Source organism: Patagioenas fasciata, chromosome 7 (assembly GCF_037038585.1).
Source record: "Patagioenas fasciata isolate bPatFas1 chromosome 7, bPatFas1.hap1, whole genome shotgun sequence".
Lineage (NCBI taxonomy): Eukaryota > Metazoa > Chordata > Aves > Columbiformes > Columbidae > Patagioenas > Patagioenas fasciata.
The window spans coordinates 20,625,427-20,653,205 of NC_092526.1; the positions used below are offsets into that span (position 1 = coordinate 20,625,427).

General features: G+C 37.9%; 1 protein-coding gene across 4 annotated transcripts in view; it reads left to right on the forward strand.

Annotated features, from left to right (window-relative positions):
* Nucleotides 1-27,779, forward strand: part of B3GALT1 (beta-1,3-galactosyltransferase 1) — a 193,308-nt gene that overhangs the window by 37,382 nt on the left and 128,147 nt on the right. For 2 of the 4 annotated variants that reach the window (XM_071811021.1, XM_065841182.2), the window contains one exon: nt 4,052-4,115. The exons of the other annotated variants lie outside the window; for them this stretch is intronic. The gene's annotated coding sequence lies outside the window, so the exon portion shown is untranslated. The remainder of the gene's footprint in view (nt 1-4,051; nt 4,116-27,779) is intronic. 4 annotated transcript variants of the gene reach the window in all.

Sequence of the window (27,779 nt, forward strand, 5' to 3'; positions counted from 1 at the left end):
TAAAAACATGAGTATTCACTATGAAGTTAAATGTAGTTCAAGCAAATCAGAAGGCATTTCAGAGTTTCACATGTGTCTTATGTTACAAACGTTGTTCCTGTAAAGCCCAGGTCAATCTAGAGGAAGAAAAATAGAAGAGAACATTTGGCTCAAGTGCTTTTCAGTCGCACACAGACAGACAGTATCATTTTCAAAGATAACCCTGTTTCTCAAAGAAAGTTACAGATGTCTACATTATTAAATTGCCTTTTATGGAAACTTTTAGAAAGGTTCTTAAAGCTCATTGTGCACCAGCTATCTCATTTTTGAACTGACGGGGTTTGCACATCCAAATTTGCTGAACATTGTACAAGATAATATTATTTATAGAGTTTCCAGTAAGGGGAAGAAAGAATTTCTGAAGCATTAAAATCAAGTCCACACGCCATTATCTGCAATGAAAACAGATTGGAAGAAGCTCTCTCTCTCAGACCAGGGAAGAATTTAATCCCACTACTGCTGAGGCTTGCTGTGCCACCCGTGTGTGTGTGCCACCCATGTGTGTGCCACCCGTGTGTGTGCCACCCGTGTGTGTGCCACCCGTATGTGTGCCAGCTGTGAGCGGCTATCCCGGGGCTGCTCGGTGTGCACACTGTGCAAACACATGGAGCCAGCTCAGGTGCTGCCCCAGTGAGATGCTCTGGAAGCAGAGGAGTGGCTTCACTTCAGCACATCCTCACACAAATTGTGTCCTGTTTGGCTTCTCGGGAAGAGGCATTCTGGCAGCACTGCAGAGCTGTATCACCTTGCTGGACCTGGGCAGGCCTGGTCTAGATCCATTTTTTTTCTCTGTTCATGGTACGCATAACCCAGGCACTTAGATCCAAAACCATGCTGCACATAATGCATGCACAATTCTTTCTTATTTACAGGAATTTTTAGGAAGTGACTTCAGGGGTATTGTCTAAAGAAAGTATTTAATTGCTCTGAAAAAAAAGGAGGAACTTACTAATTCATTATTGAAGTAAGCTTCAGAACTTGCATAAAGAACAAAGTCCCATTCTACATAAACAGAAAGGGGAACTCCATCAGGAAGCAACACCTGAGAATAACCACTGGACAACCACTGCACGTCTGAGTAGCTGGAGTCTTGTCTCATACAAGGTTTAGCACCGTTGTTGCAATGTGTTAGACTTAAGCAGCAAGCAGAACAGGCCTAGGAAGATTAGGCATAATACTTTTCTCCAGCTCTTTTCAGTGAGGCATATGAAAAATAAAACATTACAAAAACTTAATATATAGCTAGCACTAAAGTTTTGTTAAGTCAGTTTCAATTGTATTTTTGTTAGCTTATCATCTGCTGGCAGCACAAGGCACACATAGATAATACCACCTGTCTTTTTGTACATTACAATATTTCTAATTGTTGTTAAAAATTGTGGTAGGAAAAGGAGAGTTTGTATTCAGTTGATCTTGCCTTTTGAGCCCTTCAGCTAAACCTAAAGGTAGGAGGAGAGCCATGAAGCATGGCACCAAACATCACTGCTGACCTCAAATTTCAGGGAAAGAAGCATTTTGGTAAAGGAGAAAGCAGTTAGGATCACCACTGAGTGAAAAGATACAGTATGAATTGAACTATACTGCCAGGGAGTCCATGCAGGGGAGTGATACGACAAAGGAGATTCCACAATATAGATTTGCAGGTTGCAGAACTGCTTGGTTTTGCAGAACTACCTTTTTTTTTTTTTCCCCGCAGACAGAATATTCTTGGTACACATCTGCTGGGCACGTCTGCTGCCTCCAGTCACTGCAGTGATGGGATCTCATCTACCTGCAATGAATCAGCAGATACCATGTCTTGGAGAAAAAAAAAAAGGGGGAGGAGAAATAGTTTTCTTAATGACATCCTTTTTAGATGGATGTAAATTGGCTACATCACAATCTAGATTAGGCTACAGTGGCAACAGTGTTTTCTACAAATAAACCTTAAATACGCAGATTTTAATTTTGCTGTACATAGAAACATGAAATAGTCAAAAAGAGCATGGCTAGCAGGTCAAGGGAGGTGATTCTGCCCCTCCAGTCCTGGAGTCCTGTGTCCAGCTCTGGAGCCCTCAGTACAGGACAGACATGGACCTGTTGGAGAGGGCTCAGAGGAGCCACCCAAATGATCAGAGGGCTGGAACAGCTGGTATGAGGAAAGGCTGAGAGAGTTGGGCTTGTTCAGCCCAGAGAAGAGAAGGCTCTGCGGAAACCTTATTGTGGCCTTTCAGTACTTAAAAGAAGCCTAATAGTAGTTAACTTTTAAGAAGTTCAGGAAATCGACTTGACTCTACAGCACCTCATGATATGCCCACCTGCTTTTAACAATAGAGAAAAAACTGCAGATTTCCACTCAGGTGTACAAGTGCACCTGGAGCACTGGGGTGAGTGCGGTGAGCACCAGCGGCGTGTGTGCCAGACACAGACTGAACAGCCAGGGGCTGCTTCTGCGTCAGACACCGCTGCACCGCATCCAGTGCCAAGCCTGGAACTTTCTGATAGCTGCCGTTTTTTCATAGAAACTATCTATTCACATGAATAGAATATCCAGTTTCCTTAGTGATATTCCGTTGTGTTGGGGTTTTTTTTTCTACTAAGAACTCATCAGAAGAAAGCCCCTTTTTGTTTTAGCTGCTTTTTCAAGTTAGTTCATGACTCCACATAGACTTATTTCATCTGCAGATGACAAAAGCTTTCTTCATCACATGAATGTAATTTTCTGTTAATGAGAACTCTTGAGATTTCTAACATGAGCAGTGAATTTACAAAAATGTTTTTTTTTTTTTTTCAAGATTTATTTAATTAAATACTGCTAAATTAGGTCAGGCATGAAAGTTTCAGGGTCATATCTCTAGAAAGAACATAACAGTTATAATTCACTAGTAATAATGTATTTTAATAACATTCAGGTTAAATCTCTAAGAATCCCTGTTTGCCTCTATTTAAAACTACTGTAGTATAAATGAAATACTGGTCCTGTGTTTCAGATAAAGCTAAAAGTGAGTCCTGTAACTAAACTATGCTGGATGTGATTTAAAGAAAAGTTTCACTACACAACTTATAGAGCTATTAATAAAATTATTAAAAAATCAATAATGAGATTTATGTTGCTTCTTAATAGTATTGATTTTATTAGTGCAAAGAGTAGGTCATATTGGCACAATATATTTTCTAGTTTCATTATTGAGAATGGCCTTTTTCTGTCTTTGAATACTCAACGCTCCAAAAAGAGAAGGTAAAATGTTTTGGTCTGGTTGGGAGTGGTTTGTTTGTTTGTTTGTTTTTCCAAAATGCTAGTTTCTTATCACAGTTTTAATTTTCATTTAGAGTCCTGAAGAGTTTATGTGGTGTATCTCGCCATAATCTCCCTCACTATTGCACAGACCTTGCAAAAATCATTTGACAAACCTATTTTTCTTCAAAAGAAATAATAAAAGTCCATCATTATTTGCCCGTTACACTACACTATGAAGATTTCAGTGCAAATGAACTTACATAGCAGTTTTGTGATCATAATCACTGTTCATGCTAAATGCAAAAATTATGTTTTAAGAAAAGAACACTCATTTCTAATACATAACAAGCGCTAGATTGATTTTCCTCTGGTGGCATAATATTTAACATAGGGTTTACAAGGTTTCATTGACCAGCTGGCATTTTCTTTGCCATCCACAGGGATTTTCCCTCTGTCTTCAAATGTAACAGAGGTGATTTTAATTAGTATTGCGTTAGTATTAGTAATTTAATCTTTATGAGATAATTGCAGGACGGCTCTTAGGATGACTGGTAAGAATTCAGGTGTAAAACTAGTACCACTGGAGCTGAGATGGTTCAACTCTGCTGAAGTTTGAGTCTGAGCTATCAAATTCCTCCCTGAAGAAGTAGAGACTACTAGAAAAATCAAGATTTTTCTGCTGCTAGAAAATTATGGGAAATAATTTAAAAAGCAAAGAGAAATGCCCTCCTTAGGTCATTTCTGTTTCATATAACTTTTAAAACTCTAAATTAATTTAAGACTTTTTTATTTCAGGATGCGGAAGACTTGGTGATAGAGGAAGGCATGTGAAAGAGAAACTGAGCATCAAAAGGCAAAGGTCAGATAGAATGAATCATTAGACTTATTAAGAATGCTGAACTCCCTTATGCAGGTTGTTCCTCTCAAATAAAGTCCTCCTTCAGTTTGATTTTGTGGTGCTGAAGTAGTAGGCTAGACTCTCGACTAGAGACCAGTAGCATCAGGAAATCCCTGTGGTAACCCTTGAAGGTTATTGATTTGCAGTGTCCTACTTACGAATATGTGGGGAATATATGTCTGATCTTTCTTATCTGAACTCCTACGTAGCAACTCTGCGTTGCAGCATTATTCAAGCCTAGTAGCTGGTAGCAGATTTTGTAAAATCCAGTTTTAAAACCTGGAAGTTTAGTGCCAGAGATTCAGGTCGCTGTTCTTTAGGTCTGTACTTGTATTCATCAAAGAAAATTCTAGCAGATGCTGATACAAAACAAGAAACCTCTTACTACAGCTTTCAACTCATTAAAGGTTTTCCCAGTTGGCAATATGGAAAGAAAAGCTCTTGTAAATGGATTGGGGTGGGGAAAAAGAAACACAAGGAGAAAATAGTTACACAAATTAATGAAGAGTGGATGAAATTAATAAATTTTAAAATAGTTGACCTGTGGAATAAACTTACTTAAGAAAATGTGCAGGCTTCAGTGTCAGAGTATAATGTAGAACCTGTAAAACAGCTACTGAAATAATACAAATAAAGGAATGCTTGAGAAATTTTAATATTCAATGTATTGTCAGCATTTGTGCTTATTTTAAGACACTAAAAAAATAATCAAGTTCCTGAACTTCTGAGAATTAGTTTTGTAAAGGCATAAACATAGTTCCATGAAATCTCTGAAAAATAGACGTAGAGAGAAAATGAAAGCACTATGTGTCAAAGAGATTGTTACTTCTCTTGTAGTTTCCCACTAAGAACTAGGGGAAAGACAGCACATTTAATCAGGTAACTCTCTGTTATGCCAGAGGTTTCAGCTGAACAATTTGATGATTTTTTTCTGTGCTAAATTAGAACAGCATTATTTCCACAACCGTCTGCTACTTTCATAAAGGGAGAAAGTGCTGGCAACCATTGGGAACTTTTAAATTGTGGTTTACAAGAAAGTTACCCAGAGTGCTTGGTTGGGAAGCTCCTCACATCTTTGTTCCCCAATCTCCTGTGTTTGTTATTCATTGTATTTCTACTCATTCTGCTTTACTAGTTACCATCTAATAGTCTAGTTTGTGGACTTCATGTCAGCAGGAAAGAACATTTGTTATTTTGACTCCTTTCTGGTTTTGTGTTTTTCTTCCTTTGTTTTCATCCTTAAAGGTCTTACCAAAAATACTTTAAGTATGTTCAGGTCAACAACAGGAAGAGAATACCCTTATATGATTAGTTTCAGCTGAGTGATGAGTAAATGACCATAAAAGGATCAGAAGTGGTCTGCATGCCATTCCATAATTATTGAAGTAGAGCTGAAGTTCTGTGTTGATAATTGTAACTACTTGGATTAAATGACAGAAATTAAATATATTTTAAGAAACTTGTAAGACTTGGAAAAAAAAATGCTTGTACAGTGGTGATCAATGCAACGTGATGTTTGTGAATGGATAAATAATTCATTATTCAGTGAAATAAGTGATCTGACTGAATATTCATAGGTATACGGTTACATGCAAATTAAGGGAATATAAATTGATCCTTGGGGTAATGTTACCAATATGGCTATCTTAAATAGTGTCTGCATGAGGGGATGGATTTGTGAGGAAAAGAGTAAGGTCAGGTGGAGTTGTGGAAAAGGCAATCAAAACCTCTGAGAGGGTCAATGAAATAGAATTTGAACATTCTGACATCCTGATGAGAAGGAAGGATCTTGTTTATCTGTTTGTTGGCATTTCTTTAAAAATCTCACAGTTGCCTGAAAATGTGGTTGTTAATGGTATCTGAATATGATGGTGACAATAAATCAACAAATCAACAGTTCAGGGAGCTCAGATGCCTCGGAATTGGTTGATTGCTGAAATATAACCTGTTAAAATGGCAGAAGCCACATTATGTACATCCTTTGACTCTTCAGGAACTTTCTTATGTTGGGTATCTTCATCATCATTTTGCACAGAGAAATGTCATTTTTTTTCTTTTGTCCCTTAATGCAATCATGAATAGAAAGATGGCATATCTACACAGTTTGTATGATTTGCTTCTCAAGGTCCTAATTAATTTGTTTGGAAAGGTCTATATACAACTGATACTGAATGACACAAGACACATTATCAACCAGGCAACCCTTGCTTTTGACTTGATAGAACGATTGGGGAGTGGGGGACTCTGGTGGTTTTTTACACCTATGAAAGTCCCAGATCACTCCTGGATGACCCAAAGAGGACAGTACACAGAAGATTTCATATTCCAGATCTTTTTAAACCCGCCTGAGCAGGTTTTAGAGTGCAATGAAATGCAGCACCTGCTGTGAACTGCATGAGAAGTAAGAGGGGGAGGGTAAAGCCTCTTGCTTTCTTTAGTATCTCCTTTTTATGTCATATTTCTTGCTCTGTAACAAGCATTTACATTTTGAGAAGCCAGAAGTTAAGTCATTTTCTATAAACACATACTGGTAAGGAGGTGTGAACTCCTCTGACATCATTCTGATCCTATTTGAATGTCGGTGCCTAAAAGTTCACTGCTACTGTTCTGAATCATTTAAGGAAAACTGAAGTCAAAGAGAAGCAGCAGACAGAAAGGGTCAAAGGGGAGAAAAGCAGGAGGGAGAATGAGGGGAAGCAATAGAGAGCTCTCAAGTAAAGCCATGGTCAGTGGAAGACTCCGCAAGAAATGGGGAGGTGGCGAGGTGGTAATGACTGACATTCTCACTTATCAATGAAATGTGGAGGTTATCCTTCTATTCCTGTCTGTTCATATAGGTTGCCTCTTATGCTGGTCAGCCTTCTCTGTGAGTAGGATAGAGAAGTTTTTGCCTCCCCAGGAAGTAGCAAAGTTTTCTATTGAGGAGAATCTTTAAATAGTGTATTTTTAAAATAAATATTATATACATATGCATATATACACATATATATTATATGTCTATAGAATCATAGAGTCATTTAGCTTGGAAAAGACCCTTAAGGTCATTGAGTCCAACCATTACCCCAGCACTGCCAAGTCCACCACTAAACCATGGCCCTAAGCACCACATCTACATGTCTTTGAGTACCTCCAGGGATGGTGACTCCAGCACTTCCCTGGGCAGCCTGTTCCAATGCCTGACAACCCTTTCACTGAAGAATTTTTTTCTAATTTCCAATCTAAACCTCCCCTGGCACAACTTGAGGCCATTTCCTCTCATCCTATCACTTGCTACTTGGGAGAGGAGATCAACCCCCTCCATGCTACAACCTCCTTTCAGGTAGTTGTAGAGAGCGATAAGGTCTCCCCTCAGCCTCCTTTTCTCCAGGCTGAACAGCCCCAGTTCTCTCAACTGCTCTTCATAAGATTTACATATATATGTATACTTATATATAGTATACATATGTACATGTTCTGTGTTTTGTACTGATATATGTATATATAGACACATATATACATAGATGTATATATGTATTTTTATAGATATAAAAAATGCCCAGATACTCTTACTTTCATTAACTGGTGCCCTTTTATAATGCTGAGTTGTTGCCTGGACTATTGCCTTGTTCCAGGGCCTGTTTTTTAAGACTATGTCTAGATAACAAATAACAGGTAGCAACTTCTATGTATGTAAGCTGGCTATTCTAGGGTAATGTAAAGAAAAGTTTGTGCTTTGTAAATTTATCCTGAAAACAATACAAATAAAAGTCTAAACCATATTGCTGGAATTCACAGGTTAATTACATACTATTTAATCTTACAATACATGAGTATATATTTAGTGCAATCAATATTTATAGTATGTTATTTTGATTCCTATGTTCTTATAGTAGCAATTTCTAATACTATAGAGGTGATACATTTTACAAGCTTGAAAGAGACCATGACTTCTGCAAACTAACAAAATAATGTACATTTAAAAGAAATAGTCTATTGCATGTTTTATAACAAAGGAGGACCCCTATGGTGGGTACATAATTTTCCTACATACAATTCCAAGGTAGTATGTAGCTCTGAGAGTGCCTGCTGAGTGTAACACTGCCAGTTCCTGGTTGTCAGAATTATTTTTTCAGGTAAATTAGCAGGTGAGTGAAAAAATAACTTAAATTTCTATGTCCTCTGTTTGGCACTAAGTGTAACAATTTGGTTTACCATGGGTTTTATGACTCCACCTAATAATGAGCAAAACTGAATGCTCGAACAGCTGTTAAACTGAAAGGTCTTCCAAAGCCCTTCCAGAGAGCTCCCTCTAGTTGTTGGGTATGCACTGAACTGTGTTTTAATCTACACTGGAGGCTAATCGGCTAACTGGAAACAACAAACCCATCATGTCTCAAAGGCTTTTAGTCCAAAGAGTCATAATGCTCAACGGAGTGGTAAATGAGTTAGGTGATTTTATAACTTTCCATATTTCAAAGGCGACTGGAGTTCTTTGCTTGATTGGAGAGACAAGACAAGACTCTCAAGATGAAAAAGGAGGTCCCAAAAGAGACAAACTGAGAACTTCAGCTGTGTGTCACTGGAACTGATTGAAACACTCTTTTAGCTTGGTTTAAAGAGACTAAACATGAACCTACAATGCCCCCCAAAAGCAACCAGTGCTGTGCTCACAGTAACTATGGAGGGTTAAAGTGTGTTGAAATCAGCTGACAACTTATTCAAGTGGGAGACAGTAATGACATTTTTTTCAATGTTTCTTGTGAAGTATGTGGACCCACTCCTCATCTAATTTCTTAAATCATTTTAGAGGTTGAGAACAGCATTTTAATTACATTCCTCATTTACCTAATTTAGTTCATCAAATATTAAAATGTTACTATGACTGATGCTGCAACAATATGAAAGCATTTAGCATCAAATATCACTTCATTTAAGCAAGGCTTAATTTTTCATACTCCTGTGTGCATACTCCAGTAAGCAACAAAAATACTAGAGAATCAGTAACAATAAACGGTATTGATTCAGGTTTCACATTTTCTTCTAGATGTGGGAAATGCTACTGTATTATGTAATACCAGAAGACAAGAGGTAAAGCAAGTGTAGCTTCTTCATATTTAGATCTGGCAATCTAAAATAAATTATTTTTAGGAAAAGTTATTTTGAGAAAACAGACAGCATTAGACAAAGTACAGTAATACAGAAGCCTCAAGGAGACATTCAGCAGCCTCTACCAGAAAGAAAGGTAATTCCAGCTTTCTCTGCTGACTGTTCAAAGTTTTCAGGACCATCCAATGGCTATGTCTGCCATTAGAGCTTGTCATACTTCCCAGAGTCCAAAAATGCCGTTGTAATCTTTGCATCTGCTCTGTTGAATTTCTAGACCTTTTGACCTTTTGGCCCTGTAATTACATTATTTTCATGTGAGAGTTATTATTTTCGTCTTGGAATCCAAATATGCCCCTCTGTCTTGTCTGACATACATGACCCAACCTCTCTTGTCAGAGGCCTTCCTGTGGATAAGTCTTGAGTCTACCTTTACACTGTTGACAATTACTTTTGTGTCACTCACATAGAGACCCATTGGGACACTGATGATGAACAGCAGTTTCTTTCAGTTTCATTATACTAGCACATAAAGCTGTTGAAGGTGACAACACAGTTAGAGTTGGCTGGCAGGTTGGTGAGAGGAAGAGGAACCCTGTGATACACAGAGCAGTGATCTTGTCAAATGTAGTCTAAAAAGTAGAGTGATGCATGTAGCAGTGAACATGAGATAATGATACACATTCATATCAGGAATTATGTTCTCATTGAAAGAGAAGATTTTGAAGTCACTGGAAAAATGGAGTGTATAGTAGCTGTGAAGACATTTTTCTTGTTTCTTAATTGAGACTATTGGCTGGCCAGACGTAGTACAGTGCCACGTATGCCAGCTGGATACAAGACTATTGCTAACTCTGGAAAATGGCTTGTTCTGCAGGAAACAAGCTAGATGATAAGTTATGTAGTGTGATACAAATTCAGTTGCTTGAAAAGTGAAAACTGGTTTGAGAACTCTGATACACAAATTTCAAGATAACCGATGGAGGAAAAAAACATGGTAGTTGTCCAAATGTCTTTATTTAAACTTGGCTCATCTGGCAAAACTATTACTGGCATCAGCATGTCACAATTTCACTCAATAAGTGCTTAAGAAGTGTATTATTAGGAAATAGGCTGGAGCATTTTGGAACAGAACGATTCAATGAAGCTGCAGAGGGAGGAGTAACCCCAGGCAGAAGAGTTAGAAATTGTTGCAAGTAACTTCTTACTGGCCAGTCTAAACTCTGGCCTGTCGTGTTGGGAGAGATATACGACATAAAATCTAATATTTTTGACATTTTGCTAACACTCAAATGTACATGAAGATATAAACAATAAATGCTGGTTTTCAATACTGGGTTGTAAGAAGCTGAGATTTTCTTTACAAAAATAATTAACAAAAAATATAAGAGGCAAAAATGGAATCAGTCTGAATTCCTTGTTGGCATATAGAGAAGAGATTACTCATTCAAATTACATTTTCTAAAAGTGGTTCATGACAAACTGCTACTTAGAACACTAACATGCCAGTTAAATAATCTCTTATATTAACCTGGTTAATACGTGGTTTGTAATAAATGTAAGATTCAGAAGTAGTGAGAATGCCAAAAGAATCTTTGCCAGTAAAATAAGAACTGATGCTCAGAATCCATGAAGGTTTTCTTTAGTTAAGTGATAATTTGCTGGTTATATTCACATTTTATGGCGTGTGTGTCAGAGCATCCTGATATATCTTAATTTTTCATGTAATTATACCTTATTTCATTTAGCACAGGGATGCTTAGTGAAATGAAAAGGAAGGAGCAAATGCCACTGCAGAAAGCCTGCAATCTTGAGATTCACCTGCAGAAATAACACTGGAAGCTTTGCTTTGCTACTTGTCTACTTTCAACAACTTCCATCCAAAAAATATGGAAATACTCCATGGCACTAGCTGTAAAATAAGACCAAAATCCAAAAAATATCTACTTGTTAAACTCTGTCTTTATAACTATATGACATCCTCTGCTGCGTTTTACTTAGCCATTATTGTACTTTTACCTCTCAAGAGAAATTATCCGAAGTCTTCGTTCTTCCACACCGAGTTTTAACTGTTACCTTGACCATTGCGCAAATTCTAATTCTAAACTCAAATTTTTATGTTCTTTTGAAAGAATCAAAGTTCAGTGGGTTTTCATGTTTAGAGACGCCTCACAGAAGACACAAAAATTGTACGGATTTAGCCTACAACTTCCTGACGGAGTCAGTGCATGTAAATTGTGTGTCAGGCTGTTCAAGTCCCAAAGTCATCTACAGTTGTGCATTGCTTGAATATGCATCACCAACGCAGTTTGATGTAAGATGGCTTTTTGATGGCAGAGGAGGCTTCTCAAGAGCAAATGACAGTAGTTTGTTCCGAACGGTGCTGAAGTCCCCGAGTTGTGGGTACATAACACAGCCTCAAGATTAGACTCAGAGAGGTGTTGGATTCACTGGTGCTCCTGCCAGGCTGACATCAAAAATGTTTCTCTGCCCTACTGTCTACTAAGAAAATCCTTAAGTACTTGATTATTTTTCAGAAAGAAAATGAGAATACTAAATACTCTGAGGCTTGGGGGATTCACATGGAAACATCAAAATACTAACACTTGCTTCAGTTGATATTTAGCTATTAATGCAAAGTCCACCAGCTTCCACAGGTGGACTTCAGAATATTAACACTACACTTCTCTTGTTGGAATGTAACATGCTTTTAAATTTGCTGATTCATGAAGAATTGGTCCTTTTCTGTACTAAGACTCAGCTGTAAATCTCGAAGGATTAATGTGCACGTCTAATGGGCACTATCACCAACGTGACTGACTTCTTATGGCTAATAATATCTGTCGTTCCATAGCACTATTACCACTATTAACTGCACTAACTGAATTATATTGAACCCCCACAGAAGTGAGTCCTGAGAGAGCATTTCTAAAATAGAAAAAACCCAGAAATTAAATGGTTTATTGGCTGTTCTAGCAGGACATTTTAAAATGATAGAGTAAGAATTTTTTGCAGTTTTTTCTATGTTCTTTCTAGTTAAGTATCTATGCAAAATATAATAAATGAAAAATTTTGGCTCATAATTGGTTTACTGTGTAGCCAAAATTTCAGAAGAACAGATAATGTGTTTATAATACACAGCTCAGGAATAACTTCAGTATTTAGAAAAATGATAAAAATTATTAACTCTATAGAATGGTTGGACTCAATGATCTTGAGGGTCTCTTCTGACCAAAATGATTCCATAATAGATTATTACTTCATTTACACTATGTCTCTTGAAGCATCTAGAATCCAACCAGATGTCTTTAATTAATTCAAGCAGACAGGAGTGATAAACTCGCAAAGCTCTGCTGACCTTACAGTAGCTATCACAAATTGCTGTACCTGAAGATCTTATCCCTTTGGTTTTATGGATAATTTTATCTTTGGCTAAAGGTCAAAATCAGTCCATTCGATAAGCAATTTAAAATTAAAAGCTGTAATAATGGCTTGGTAAAGTTCTGTCCTTCTGCTGCATATAGTGAGTAAATATATGCAATAATATGAGTAAATTTTCTGCTTACTGGTCTTCATGTGTTAAAAATACATGAAAATACCCAATGCCATTGTCAGAATAGTGTATATAAGTGCATTTTTTTACATAGATTTTCTGATGCTTGTAAGTTTTGGGCTGTGTTTGTTTTTAAACAGATTCTTTTTCATGGGACTTCTCTCAGAAGTCTTAACTGTGACTTAATGCAATACATGTTCTGAAGCAAGAACAGAATTTTTTAAAATGGAGGTGTTCATCTTTTCATGCACAGTGAACTCAGGTTTCTGAGTATTTCCAACAGAATAACCTACCCTACAAGGTTTACCTGTATTGTGCTGGTAAATCATATAATTGTCTAAACACTACTGTTACAAGGTATGGAAATAACAGTATCAGCTCAAATGATACTTTTAAAGATAAACTGACTCATAATGAACTGCACTAGGAAAGCTAAAATACATGTTTTTAAAAGCAAATTTTGTGCAGTAAGGAGAATTTTTTACTACAAATAAGGAACTATACATCTTATTGCTGGTAATGCTCAGTGTATAAATCTGGAAAATAACCCCTAATTTCTGAATGGACAGAATGGAAAGTATCTGCCACAGTAGTTCATGTATACCTTTTAGCAAGGGGAAAAGTCAGGAACAGGAATCAGAAATTATGGTTAAAACTTTATCTAATCAAATTTGATTTAAATGTATCCAGATTTGTTAGAGGACTGTGAAAGATTTTACTTGAGTTCTACTCACGTTTATTTCATGGTCAAACACATATCGGTTTTATATTAGCCCAAGTTTTCCAGGGAAAGCTTAGTCCTTACTGTGAAGGTCTGTGGGCAGGCAACCACCTGTGTTGAGAATCCAACACTGCAACTTGGTTGTAAAATACAACTTGGCTTGGAGAGATAAGACCAGGAAGACTTCTTCAGCTTGCATACTCTGCCTTGTTGAGTTTGCTGAATGAATTTATTCCATATTTAATATGTGATGTCATTGCCTGAGAAAGTCAGATTGGAAGACAAAACTCCACGAATCTGGACCATGTAAATTATTTATATAAAGAATATATTACTACAAGCTGAGATGAACTACAAAAACAATTCCAGAGGCAGGGGAGTAGGGGAGAGAGGAAAGAAAGATGGAGCTGTTTTATTAAAAACCGGTGATCAAGGATCACGAATACTCATTACTGTTCTAAAAGATCAACTGAATCCTAAAGACAGAGATTAGAGACAGTGAGTATAGATGCTTTATTATTAAAACTGCTTTTAAAAAAATAATGAATACAAGAGAAAAAAAATCCTTAGTTCCCCTTTGTATGCTTCATTTTGTTAAAAGTTGTTTTCACATCTTCCACCCAAGAAAAAGAATTACAACTCCTGCTGTACACATAAGATGGCTTCAAGCCCGAAGTGCCTGTATCTCCAGATGTTCTCTTTGGATTCCATTTAATCAATTGCTCAGATGCAGCATACTAGTGCATGCTGGTATGTGTTTAAAAGAATAATATAAGCTCCAGTACAAGTTGAGGTGACGTGACAGTGGCTCAGACTCAAAAGAAATTTTTGAGATTCATCTTGCTGTGCTTTCTTGCTTGGCCTAAATCCCTTGATCTGCTGTCACCTGGGACACTACAGGGGAGCACACCAGTGTACTTACTGGGAGGGCTGTGAACATGGTATTTGAGGCATTTGTGGCCTTCTCTAGCCCAAAGACTTAGGAAGAAAACTGGGTGTTCCCTATAGTAGACCTGAACATGGACAACAAGGACAGCAATACATGAAAGGAACCTTTGTAACACTGGCAATATACACAGTAAAAGTATTCAAAAGCATGATATGAGTTGAAGTATTGTATGGAGGAAGCTGGGGCACAGAAACAAACCTGTCAGGCCTAAACAATGACTCCTGCCAACTTTTTTCTTGTGTTCATATAGTCACTTCTATTCAGGTTTTTTATTGTACCCTTTAGTGATGGTTGAGCGCTTGGCATAAGCCCTGCCAGCACATTCGGATCTGTGAGGGATCAACACGGATCCTCTGTCAGAAATCCCGCTGCTCAGTGCCCTGGGCAGTCAGGAGCGAGTCCAGGAGCTGCCCAGGCGGCACAGGCACGGATCAGTGATCGCCTTGGCCAGATCCCGGCCCTGGGCAGCTGCTGGATGCCGTCCAGTCAGCAGTTTTCCAGTCCAGGTTGCTGTGGGGAGCTGTGAAGAAGCACAAATCACAGCTATCTGTCCTTGGCCTGGGCAATAACAGCCCATGCTCAAAAATCAGTCAAAGATAAAAGAGACCCAGGGATTTGGCAATGCTGTTCACACTGGTGTCCGACATCTCTGCTGTTCATAAGGGCACTTGGCTAAACTTGCTGTACCCGTTGGGGATCACAGCATGGTATTTTATTCATATTAATGAGCCAAGATTATGGTATGTGGAGATCTACTGTACCAAAAAATTTAAAACCATATTGCAGCATCTGTTAATTAATATTATTCCAGCCACTAATTTAGTGGCTGTTTCTTTGATATAATGTGCCCACATTCACAACTGATGATGCTTACAGATCCAACCCATTTGTTACGCTTGATGACATTAGGGCTTCTTAAGAGTAACAAACATCAGCTCTTAGATTTGAACCCCTGCCCTTCCACTTGCATTTTGTGGGAGGTGCTTTAAGCTCAAGGCATTAGTGGGGAAGGAAAAAAATCCTCCCAAAGTAACATGAAAATGGATGCAACCTCTACCGTTCTGCACACTCTTTTCTTTCAATCTTCTTTATCACTGTGCTGTCAGAATATATTTAATATCATATAAATTCTGATCTAAGAGAATTAGATTAGTTCCATATCCAGTGAATTACTTCAGTGTTTTGGAATAGTGAAGTCTTTATCTTGTAGAATTAAGTTGCAGGCCCAGCGTACTGTTAGCTTCAGATTATAAATGCAAATTTAAGTACATTTTAAAAAGTATTTAATGTAATGGGGCCCAGCCTTCAAAATTCCTGGGACCTTGATGAAGAAAGCGGTCAATAAAAGCCTGGTAGTCACTAGTAGTGGCATACACTGAAGTTTACATGCTCCTACACAGTAAATCAATTTGATATTTATTGACTGCTGGACTGGGCAAGGTTGGCTTTAGAGGGAAGCAAGGCAGGGGTCAGCTGTCCCAACAATTCCTGGAGTACATCAGGATGCTAAACAAATGGCTTTGTTTACCCAAGCTTATGAGCATGCACGTATGGTTTCCTATACCCTCACACAGGCAGGTACAAGGAGTTTGCTGGGAAGAGGCTTGAGCTCCTCCATCCATTTCCGTTTGCTGCTGCTCAGGACATTCCCTGTGGCTGGGCTGAAACAGCTGGGCAGGGCTGGACAGGGCTGTCAGCAACATCAGCACCTTCACAGGGCAACAGAGGGGTGCACATTGAAGGAAGGTGGATGGTTTGAGATTTCCAGTCTTCTGTATAGGTCTTCACCGTAATCCTTACTATTTTCTTGCGCACTAAATAGGATAGCTTTGGATGTGGGGAAGAAATCTTCAGAAGTGCATAAACTGTAGTTTTGACCTGTGCCAAATAGAGCAATATGGCACAACTTTGGCAGAGATGATTTCTAAACGTGAACATTACTAGAGTGCTAAAACAATGAAATAAAAGACGAAAAGGTTTACAGATGCTGTATATCAGATTCAAAGTGCATATCTGAAACATGCCAGTAAGAAATATGAAAACTTCAGTTGCACAAAACTGTGTTATCAGATCAATGCATCTCAAAACTGAGAATCAAACATGACAGGTATGTGGACATATATTTTTTTTGTGGCCAAAGGAATAATTTCTAGGATAGAAAAATAAAATACAAAGTAGTCGTATTATGTACCAAGGACTACGATCTCCAGAAGCATATTTTCCCTATATGCCTGTTAATCTGAGGTGCTAGATGAGATTAAAATCAAATATTATCATGGTTGATTGGCTAGAATTAGAACAGGGTTTACCAATTACAAATGCCAGAAATACAAGAGCTGAGATATTTGTACATACACATTATTTGAACATTCAGGGCACATCTTATACCAAATAAAATTAGCTCCATGGTCATGAATCAGTCTGGAGATTAAGATGTTTGTGGTTTTCATGAATATAAATTCACAATATTTTAAGTGAATTGTCTACCACCAAGTAGTTTCATGAAACCCAGTAATATGTAACCCACAGCTCCACTGAGTGTTTGTCTGATCTTGCTGGCAATTAAAAACTTACCCGATAACACTACTACTTATCAAATGACTTGTACTAACAGAAATGAAATATGATGAAACAGCTAGTTTGCTCTGACTGCTGCAAGTAATGCTGAACAGCTTATATTTGATCTATGCCTGTCTTGGAAACAGTTATTTTTGTTACTTACTCAGATTGAGGAATAGACTAATTTCATATAGATGCTCAATTTGCTGTTATTTTTTCTCAATCCTGTATCCAGAGACAGTGTCTCAAATTGCACTGTGCCGTCGCTCTATGTGATGACATTTGAGCAGTTTTCTCAGGCAGACATACACAGCCAGGACCCAAGAGTGAAGAGATGACGGAAGAAGGCAGAGCAGCCTCACACCAACCTCAGCGCTAACAAGTTTGATCCTGAAGATCAAGGCTAGGAAGAAGAAATACACAGAATACAGACACATCTCCAAACATCACTCCAGATAATTCTTGAAAGGAAGGACCTTACAACAAGTCTCCATAGGAAAACCATTTGGGTCCTGCATTGCTTCAGGATGCGAGGACAGCGGAACCCCTGAAGGAAGGAGCAGCCTGATACCCTATATTAACACCGGAGACCTGTTGTGTCCCTTCAAGTACCTGACATTCCAAAAGATGTAGAAAATACCATGAATATTGAATTATTAGCAATGAAAATAACTTTATTTGCCTAAGTCTCTGCAGTGTTAGTGCAGTCATTGAACACCAGCTGTCGAGCAGATGTACTGTCCGGAGTACACTCTGTTAGAGAGGCCCCGAAAACTTTGGGGTGACTGTGTACTCCTTTCTCCTGGGTGACAATGCAAGACCCAAGAAAAGCAGAAGGTTTGATCACATTATGTGAGAAATCGGAAAGAACAATTTTTGTACACAAAGATGCCTTGGACTCCAATGTCAGTTTTTATGACACATTTGGAGGGCAGTCCTGTAATCACAGTGTGACAGATAATGGCCAGAACACGCTCTCTAAAGAGAACATAAGCTGTCTGCCCATCAGTTACTTGCAGGAGGATTCAGTAGCATGTGAGAAAAGGGGAGATAAAAGATACTTACTCCAATGGTAATTGTTATTTTGTTATGTTTAGAATGGATTCAAGAATCTGCACCCGAGTTCATTAGGACGTAAACTGCATGGGGAACTTGGAAGATTTTGGCTTTCCAGACTCTTGTGCCTTTACACAGAACAAAAACTGGCACAGGGTACTTGTGTGTGCCTAAGTTGCTGTCCTGTGGTCTCCAAGCTTGCTCAGATGAGGGACAGAGGTAGAAATCGTATTGGCAGCAAGATCTTCAACCACTACATCTTTTAGAATGTAAATGATCATAAAAAATGTGGAGCATGAGGCAACATATTTTCAAGAGGGAAATGGGATACTGGAAATCATCTGCAATAGCTAAAGGCAAACACAACATCTATTCATTTACCAGGAGGAGAAGTCAATGATGCACCTGCAAACTTCATTCTATATTTGACCAGTTATTACCGAAGAAACCCAAGTCTAGAGAAAAACTGTGAATGGGTTTCAGATCTTATTTTCTTTGTCAGAGACACTCTGAATAGCCAAGACCTGATGCAGCAAGTATCCTCTGAAGGGTGGAGCAAGGATAGATTTAATGAGATTTGCTTGGCAGCTTGATATTCAAATAAGGATAAAAACAGAGAGGAATAATAGCCACACTGTGAAAAAAAGTATTTTAGTCTGTGAAGGGTGCCTAAGCCCATACCTAGTACTAGAACATTTGTTTTCTTACAGACACCTAGGCATAAATGAGCTACAACTTTCAGAAAACAATGACAATGTTACGCTCTCCTAAGGAAATTAGTAACTCCATCATACACTGAATTATTTATATATTCGTTTTAAAAATTGCCTTAAAGTGGAAGAAGATTAAAACTACAGTTGCAATATTTCTGTGACCATAAAGGCAATGTGTTAGAGTAAAAAAATGTTATGTTCAGTCTGATGAAATCTGTGGCCAAGGACACCTGAGGCAGAGCTGAATGGATGTTTTGTGGACAACAGAAATCCCAGACTATGCCTGTCTGTTCAGAGTTATACGGGAAAGCTACAGGTGTGAGGTGTATGAAAAAATATCTTTGTGAAAACTCATTCCTGCCTCTGATCTTTCAAGAAGATAACTGCACTGCCTTCAGTTTCAATAAGGAGATTTTAGAGAAAAGAAAATAAAGGAGGAGGATGAGCTCACAGGGGAACATTGTAAGTGAGCAGACATTCCAATAGGATTTTTTTAAGACAAATGTTAATTTTTCATTTTATGACTATTTACTTTTGGGAAAAGTTTATGCCAATTTTATAGGTATAGAGGCTGGGAAGGGTAGTATTACTTGGGAAACACTTACAGGTGGAACTTTCTTTTTACAGGGCAGCAAATTGTTGCAGTATGTTATGCAGAGGTTCTCAAATTTAAATGCAAGTGTACAGACACAGAACACAGGAGGACTTACACAAACAAGTTACTGTAACACAATTTAGCTTTTCTAGGTGGGCTGGATGTGTAAAATGCTCTATAATTAGGGTCAGAGTAATGGATTTATTGAGGTTTGGTTCTAGATTCTTTGTCTTTCAGAGTTTTCTCTTTTTGCTCGACATCCCAAAACGTTAGCATCAGCAGCAGAAAACCGATTGGTAAAACAACTTTACAGAGCAAACACAGAAATACCGGAGGAAGTACACATAGGGATGAAGTACACATAAGGATAAACCCTACTACTCCTCCATTTTGCCAGTTATTACAGAAAGGTGGTTTTGTGCCATTTATAGACAATCTTGTTATAATACTATGCAAGATACTGGAAATGACAGTAATCATTGTAGTTTTTTATAAAGATGTTTATAAAGATTTTTTTTCTTTGATGAATGGAAAGCAACAGGTAGAAGTAAGATTGTTCTTTTCACAGGATATTATTGACAAAGCTGAGGAAACAACAAGTCTTACCCCATGAAAACTAATATTCTAGGTTTGGAAGATGAATGATAGGCAAGGAATCTCAAAGCTCTTCACACCAGAAGTGAGAATATTGCCTGCTCTCAAAACATTCTTAGTCAATGGATTTCACTGCACATTCTTCTTAAATCAGGATTAAAATGACCAGAATGCAATACTGCTAGAAAACAGTGAGAAGAATCCTAGATGTGTTATCAAAATATTGAAAAAAAGACAAAGAGCAAAAATGAGCTGGGTGCACTCTTTTATCCTAAGCAACATGTTTCTAGAGAAAATTATTCATTATGTCAAAATGAAATACAGTAATGATTTTAAAAATATAAACACATGCATAAATGTATTATCAAACAAGGGGGTCTTGGAAACATGAACTGAAGAAGTGCACCCGTTTCCTGTCACACTGGAAAGAGCCCCCTGCACTTCGTTAGTCTGCCAGTCAAGTTGTTAGAAGTATAGAATGCTACATACTTGTAATTTGAAAACCAAATCCTATCAAGTTGTTTCAGAATGGAAACTGTGCATGTATCAAAACCAAAAGTGATATCATTAAAGGTGCTTAAACATATTCTGAACAAAAATTTTCATTTCTGAGTATGAAAACCTGTGCAGAAGCACACAGTGGTTCCTATGAAGTGTTATCTTCAGGTTGCTTTTCTCCCCATTAAACCTGGAAGGAGCCTGCCAGCCAGAGCTGTGGAGCAGCTCCTGCCTCCTCCTGCTTATGGGCCACTTGGGTTTTTTCTGCTGTGAAGTTTTAACCTGACATTTCAGCCTAAGTAAATTACACCAAGAATGGAGGTGAGATTTTTTTCCAATGCCTGTATTTTGCACCAATGTTTCAGTGTTTTTAAATGACACTACATTCTGGGATAGCTTTTTTTTTTTTTTTTTTTTTTTAATGGCTTTATTCCATTTCTGTTGCAAGGGGAAGTATTCAAGTGTGTGTGGATAAATGTAGGTCTAAGTCTTATATGATGTCATACATTCTTCTGGGCAGCTGCAGCTCAGCACATTTCATAACCTGGTTTTAGGTTTGAGTATAAAGAATCGTAGACAATCTCAAGGCTACAAAATTCACCTAAGCCCCGAACAACTGCATTCACTAATTAAGATGTTGTGAATTTTTATTTTCTTTTAAGACTATCCTCACTGTCCTGACCTGTGGTTTGTTAGGGTTCAGCTTAGGCTGTCCTCCTTCCTTTCTCTATATATTCTAGCAAGATATTACACAAATTAAGAGATAGCCCACCATCTGTGTCCAGCTGGCAGGGCTACAGCTCCTCATGTAGAAAGCTTATCCATATATAGGAACTTAGAACATCAGTCTGGGTTTCTACTGGTTGTATCTCTTCCTCTTTTCAATGGGGTAAGTGACAAGGTCTTAAATTTTCTGCTAGATATGCTCTTACAGTTTCCATGCTAGGAAGGCTTTTTTCCCCTCTGCCATCTCCCGAATGCCAACACCCATTAACTTTCCCTGGTCCAGGAAACCCATGAAGTCCATCCTTGTAGGACTTCTAGGGCGTGTATTAGGAATCCACTCAAGGTGAAGAACACAACTTTGTGAAAAGGGCTACAATAGCTCATTTTTCTGTGCTTCAGAACAGTCAATAATTAGAGACTGAATCAGCCTTCTAATTGATACAAACTACACATATACAGTATTAAAGTAGAAATAATTATTATTTATAAATAATGTGCTAATATGTTTAAGACAGTAGTTTGGAAAATCCTTTAGTCACTCTCATTAATTTTAATACATAGTTCTTGTTAATGCAGTTTCTGTAAATAATTCTGACAGTGGGTGCTAGAAAGAGTAGAATTTCTAATTAGTTTCAAAACATGTATGAACAAATCCTGAAATTTCTTTAACTGTAGAAGTTCTAGCATTAGTAAGTTATCAATGAATAATGTATAAAAAGTAAAAAAAAAAATAAAATAGTCATTTATGGTAGGGAATATTTATTTAATGTTGTCCCTAATAAAAAATTCACATGATTTTGAAAGTTTTTCTCCCCTGGAACCTGAGTACTTGTATAAAATCTTAATCCTTGTTGTGGTGAAAAAGAATCCACACTGCCTCTGTAATATGAAATTATTTTTTAACTGAATATGGTGAGAAAGTAAGGTGTAGGTAAGATGTAGCTTTACTTTTAGCCATCCTGTTGCAATTAGAATAACTCCATCAAGTTAGCTATGTGATTCCAGAATGACTGACAGCAGAATCTGGCACGTGTGCTTCTGTGAACATGAATGTAATGAAGTATTTCAATGCACACAAGAATTAAACAAATATTATTAATCAAATAAAAATATGATTTATCAAAACTATTAACATTCATTATATGGGCTTGACTTACACATGTAACTAGAAAATAATGCTGTAGAATTTAAATAATTAACTAAAATGCTCAAATATTTCACAAAGTTAAAATTTTGCATGTTTCTGTTCCTGCTAATTGGGTTGATATCCAGAAATATTCTACAAGACACCATTATGAAATCCTTATCCCAAGGGTAATATTGCATTACCATTCCTTAATAGTCCTTATTTCTCCTGGTCCTTTCACCCTTCAAGTTACCCAGATATTAATTTTTTGTTCTGACTACCAATTGCTTTTTGGTTCCAAAGAACAGAATTAGTGTGGTGCTGCTGCTCCTAATTACACTGCTTTTCTACCACATTTAGCGTTAGCTTTGTTCTTCCTCCAAGGGTAGTGTGTAATAAACTGCAATTCTTAGACAAGGATCCTTGTAGTATGGATAATTTAATGTCAACATTCCATTTTGAAATGCTTATAACTACATAAATGTTCCATAAGCCAACAGATACAAATGATGCCAAATATGCTGCATCTTTCAAAGTTTCCACTGCCAAGAGTACATTTTGAACTGGCCAAGTTCAAGTGTTTTTGTGTTGGTTTTTTTTTTATTTCTGAAAACGGAAAGAGTAGGAAAAGTTGTGTGCATCTTTTGTGAAAGCATACAGCTACAAATCAAAACCTGATTTATGATTACTTGATGAAACTAAAGCACTGCAAATTCTCATTACTGTTAAGCCCTACAGAAGATGAGTTTCTAGCAAGGATTATTTATTGTTAGGAAGGAAATGAGTAGATACAGGCCTTGGGTATTCTATTCTCACCCATGTTTGTTGTAGGTTTTTTTTTGGTTTTGTTTGTTTGTTTGTTTGTTTATGCATACACTTTAAAACCAGACTAATATCAAAAGCAATGCACAGCTCACAGATCTGGCATGACATCTCAAGAGCTTCCAGAAACCAATTTGTTTCAACCTCCAGCAGCTCATTTCCCCTCCTACCGTTTCAAGAACCTGGAGCCAAATTCTTTCCCCCATGTACTAATTGTTTTGCTGAAACAATTTGTTACTTCAAGCTTTCTCTCACATATTAAATCTGTTGTGGCAGATGTGCTCTTATGCTGGTACTTCTCTGTTGACCGCAGTAGGGAATGCTGATTACTCTTGCCCAAGTGAAAAAGAATGAACATCTTTGAAGTACTGCATTGGAAATTGTCTTTTGATTACTGTAACCCAAATAACTCTTTCATGCAAGTCAGATGTATCTTGAAGTCATCCTGAGTTAAGATGGAGACGCCTCAGTTGTTGTGAAAAGGGGAGCCCTTATCCTGTGGTTCAGTCAACAGTGATTTTTTTTGCCCTCCCGTTGCCTTCCAGGTGGAGCAGGACTGCTGTCCGATGGACGCTACAACTCCACAGCTGCTTTAACGCACGATCTGTGTGGGCAGCTGCTGCACCTTCTCTTCCCAAATTTGCATGGTAGTGGAGTAGGCCTGACTAAGCCAACTGGGAACTAATCTTCTTTTTTGCTAGATCAGATTTTAGGCAGACCAGACCACGATGCGATTGATGGCCTGGCTGCGCAAAGCCAGTGCGGAAGGGAAGGGAAGGGAAGGGAAGGGAAGGGAAGGGAAGGGAAGGGAAGGGAAGGGAAGGGAAGGGAAGGGAAGGGAAGGGAAGGGAAGGGAAGGGAAGGGAAGGGAAGGGAAGGGAAGGGAAGGGAAGGGAAGGGAAGGGCTGCGCTCTGGGCAGGTAACGGTGACTGCAGCTAGAGCTGAATGACAGCTGCTTCTCCTGACACAGAAAAGGAAGAAGGGGGGATGTGATGTTCTGCTGTTCACTGACCATGAAGCTATCTCATATTTTCACCAAACACATGGGAAGTGCACAATTAATCCAACTTCTTATTGGCCCGAGTAGAACCATAACACACTGTTCTGTTTCTGATGTGACAGCAACTGAATCCATCTGTGTCATATGTTTTTCCTTTTTGCCCAAATGTATGAAGCTTAATTAATGAGCTTTGTTAAATAAAGGAGGTAGAATAACATTAGATCAGAGTAGCAGGATTCCAATGACAGAAATGCTCATATTCAGAAAGAGAAAACAATTCTGATTTTTTATATATATATATACACACACACACATATATATACGGGTAGAAAATGGAAACAGTGCAGTATGTCTATAAATAACTTCCAAATGAGCATGCAGTATGTGGATCAGATGAAAACATCTTTACTCATGCAGAGCTCCTAATGTATCCTCAAGGCAGAACAAGTACTTAGCTAATGGATACTCGGTATTTCAGGTCAGGATTTCTAGTAAACTGCAGATCTTGTAATCTGTCTCTCTATGAACTTTTCAAGTGCACAAAAAAAGCATCAAAAGCGGTACAGAAATCAGAAGGGATGGTGGAAAAGAACAAACTGAGGAAAGAAAATAATACAGTCAGGCATGGGCAAAAAGGGCATTAAAATAATCACTTGGGACATTGTCCCAAAGCAAATCCATAATATGTATTGTGGTGAGTTAATCTCTATTGTAAATTACTAGTGTAAGTTATAGAGTATAATGCCATTACTAAAAGCTAAAAGAACAAATGGAGCCTATTAAAAATACTACTGTGGCAGCCATTAAGACAAAGCTATTTACAGTGTTTGTCGTCAGTTTTTTTAAACTAATGGCTTACTACATTCTGCAAGCATCTATGTCTTGTTTCAGATTATTGTTTCATCTTTTTCTGTTTTCTAGTGATTATTTCAAAAGGCCTTATAAATATTCAGAGCATTTAAAAATACTAGAGTAAATTAAATTTTAGAAGTAAATAACACATAAATCTATTTTGTTCATGCAGGTGTTTTAATGTAATTAGAAGTAACTGATTTCATATGCACAGCATATATCCAGTGTGATTTGCAGAAATGCTGAACTTTTGTCATTCTTTTGGTAACATTTCTCTTTTGTAAGGTACGGGTGCTTGTGAACACAGACTCTGTAACTTGATAGAGTACTCTGGTAGACATAAGCAAAAGTGAGGCACCAGTCAGCCTCTTGGTTTTGTTCCTTTTTCAGCCAACTCCTAACCCTGGTGCTCTTGTTCACACCATGATCCAGTAGGCCTTTACAGAATTCCTCATCTTGGCCCTTCCCCATATTACAGATAAATACTAGGGTGACATTTCTGAACTCCTCTACAAATGGAGACAATATTTGCAAGACTGGTAAACTACTGAAAAACACAACAAAAAAAGGAGAGTAATGCTATTAATATTAAGAAGAGTTGCAAATCTTGGCTGTGGCACAGAAACTTCCAGTTGTTAACTTGACCACTCAGAGATGAGAGACAAAATGTGAAGCGGTGGCAGAATTGTGTTATTGATGGGAGACGATTTGCTGCTTGTGCACAGCTTACATCTATTAACTCTACAACTTCAGCTCAACTTCCTTAAAGGCTTGAGTCCATCTTCTATTAGGATGCTGTAGCAGCAAGAACACAGCAGAAAACACACTCTGAATTCCAACATCACTGAAATGTAAGTTTTCTCAATAAATAATGTATCAAAACCTGGAGGACTGGATGAAAGAGAAAACTTGAAAACATGCTGTGCAGAGTTTAAAATACCATGAGCTTGTACTTGCAACACAACTATTATCATATTGTTATGATTCTGTTCTGGGAGGCTGGAGAGGGTGCAGCCATTCACTGAAGCACGGGACATCACTTGCCAAGTAGTCCAACATGAAAGTACTTTCTACCTTTCTAACAAAAAGTAAATTCTAACAGGTTGCTTATTCTATCTTAATACCAATATAATTTCAAGGCACTAGTCACAGTAGTGTGGTGTAATGATTTGATTCAAACTAGATTTAAACTATTGCTTTAAGGACAGAAGATGTCTTGAGCAGACACAAGTAAGTATATCTCTGCTGGCATCACTGTGATTGTTTTGAGGCTCCCTAATATACTATGGATGAGCTGCTTTTCCCCTTAGCTGAGCTAACTCTGTTGAAGAAAATGTTAATTTTGAAGAGGTAGCTGAGAACACAGGTCAATACTGCACTGTCTTGTTGAAGACATGACCTAGCAATGCAAAGACACGTATTGGCTCAGTTCCCCTGCAGGGTTCACAATACTACTAAGTAAATAAGAGTATCATAACACTAAGTCCAATGGTGAAACACAACCCTTCTGCCAGTTCAGTACTTGAAATAAGCATCAAAAGTATACACAGCCCTTATACAATTTATAACTTGTTCCAAAATTACCCAAACACTATGATTTCCTTAGTCATGATAAAAAGAGCTCTTGTTACTTACAGTATAAAACTGGAAGACATAATAAAAAGAAAACTATCAAGTAATAACTTGAAAACTATATATCTTTGTTGGTGACATGGACAGTGGGACTGAGTGCACTCTTAAAAAGTTTGCTGACAACATGAAGCTGTGTGGTGTGGTCAACAGGCTGGAGGGATGGGATGCCATCCAGAGGGACCCCGGGAGGCTAAAGGTGGGCCTGTGAACCTCATGAAGCTGAAGATGACCAAGTAGAAAGATTTCTAATGAAACAGAAAATCTGGTTCCTCTTTATTTAAAATTGAGCTCAGTGTTAAATGTATTTAAGTTGCAGTTCAAACTAGAATTAATTACTGTCTTGATCAGATAAATATAAAGCACTTGTATTGATACTTCAGACAAGAAGATAATCTGAATACATATGAAACCCACTGTTTCTGCCATTTGGGGATGAATCAGTAGGAGGACTGAACAAAGAAAGATAGTACAGTCAGTCTTCACATGACAGAACAAATGGAAAATCATACCTCTTCCAGAATACCGTGCAACATAAATCACAAGAGAGAAAATAAATGAAGAGGCAGCACACTGAGCTGCATGTACAGCTGAGGAAATGAAAGGGGACAGAGAGCTAAGTATCTCACCAGTATAATGGCAGAAAAAAATTATGCAGAGTCTGCAGAAAGATTCAGAACATTGGAAGATGCCAACAGGTTTGACTTCACTATAGAAGCAAAACCTCAGAATTTGTTTATGCTATTTAAAGAACTTTCAAGCATTATATATGTCTCCCATGGCCATTTGCAGAACACAGAAATTACAGTCTTTTGTAATTTTTAAAAATCCCCCAGATCTATGGGAATTATGAGCTGAGTGCCTGTGGAAACTTGAAAAAAATCAATGTTTTATTTTTCTCCCTAGTGAATTTTATGTTCTTCGGGAGGCACTGATCTGATAGCAGTATGCTGTTGGACACAGAATGCACCATCACACTCTATCAGCATGCCCAAAATCTCAAGCTGGAGGAATCAATTCCAATGCAAATAAGGGTAGTTTGGTTTCCTTGAAAACAGAAGTCCTTGCTGAATCTGCTGAGACTGACAACATGGTTGCCATCTGTCCAGTGAGGAATGTGGCAAAGTCAACAGAGTCAAAAAACCTCCC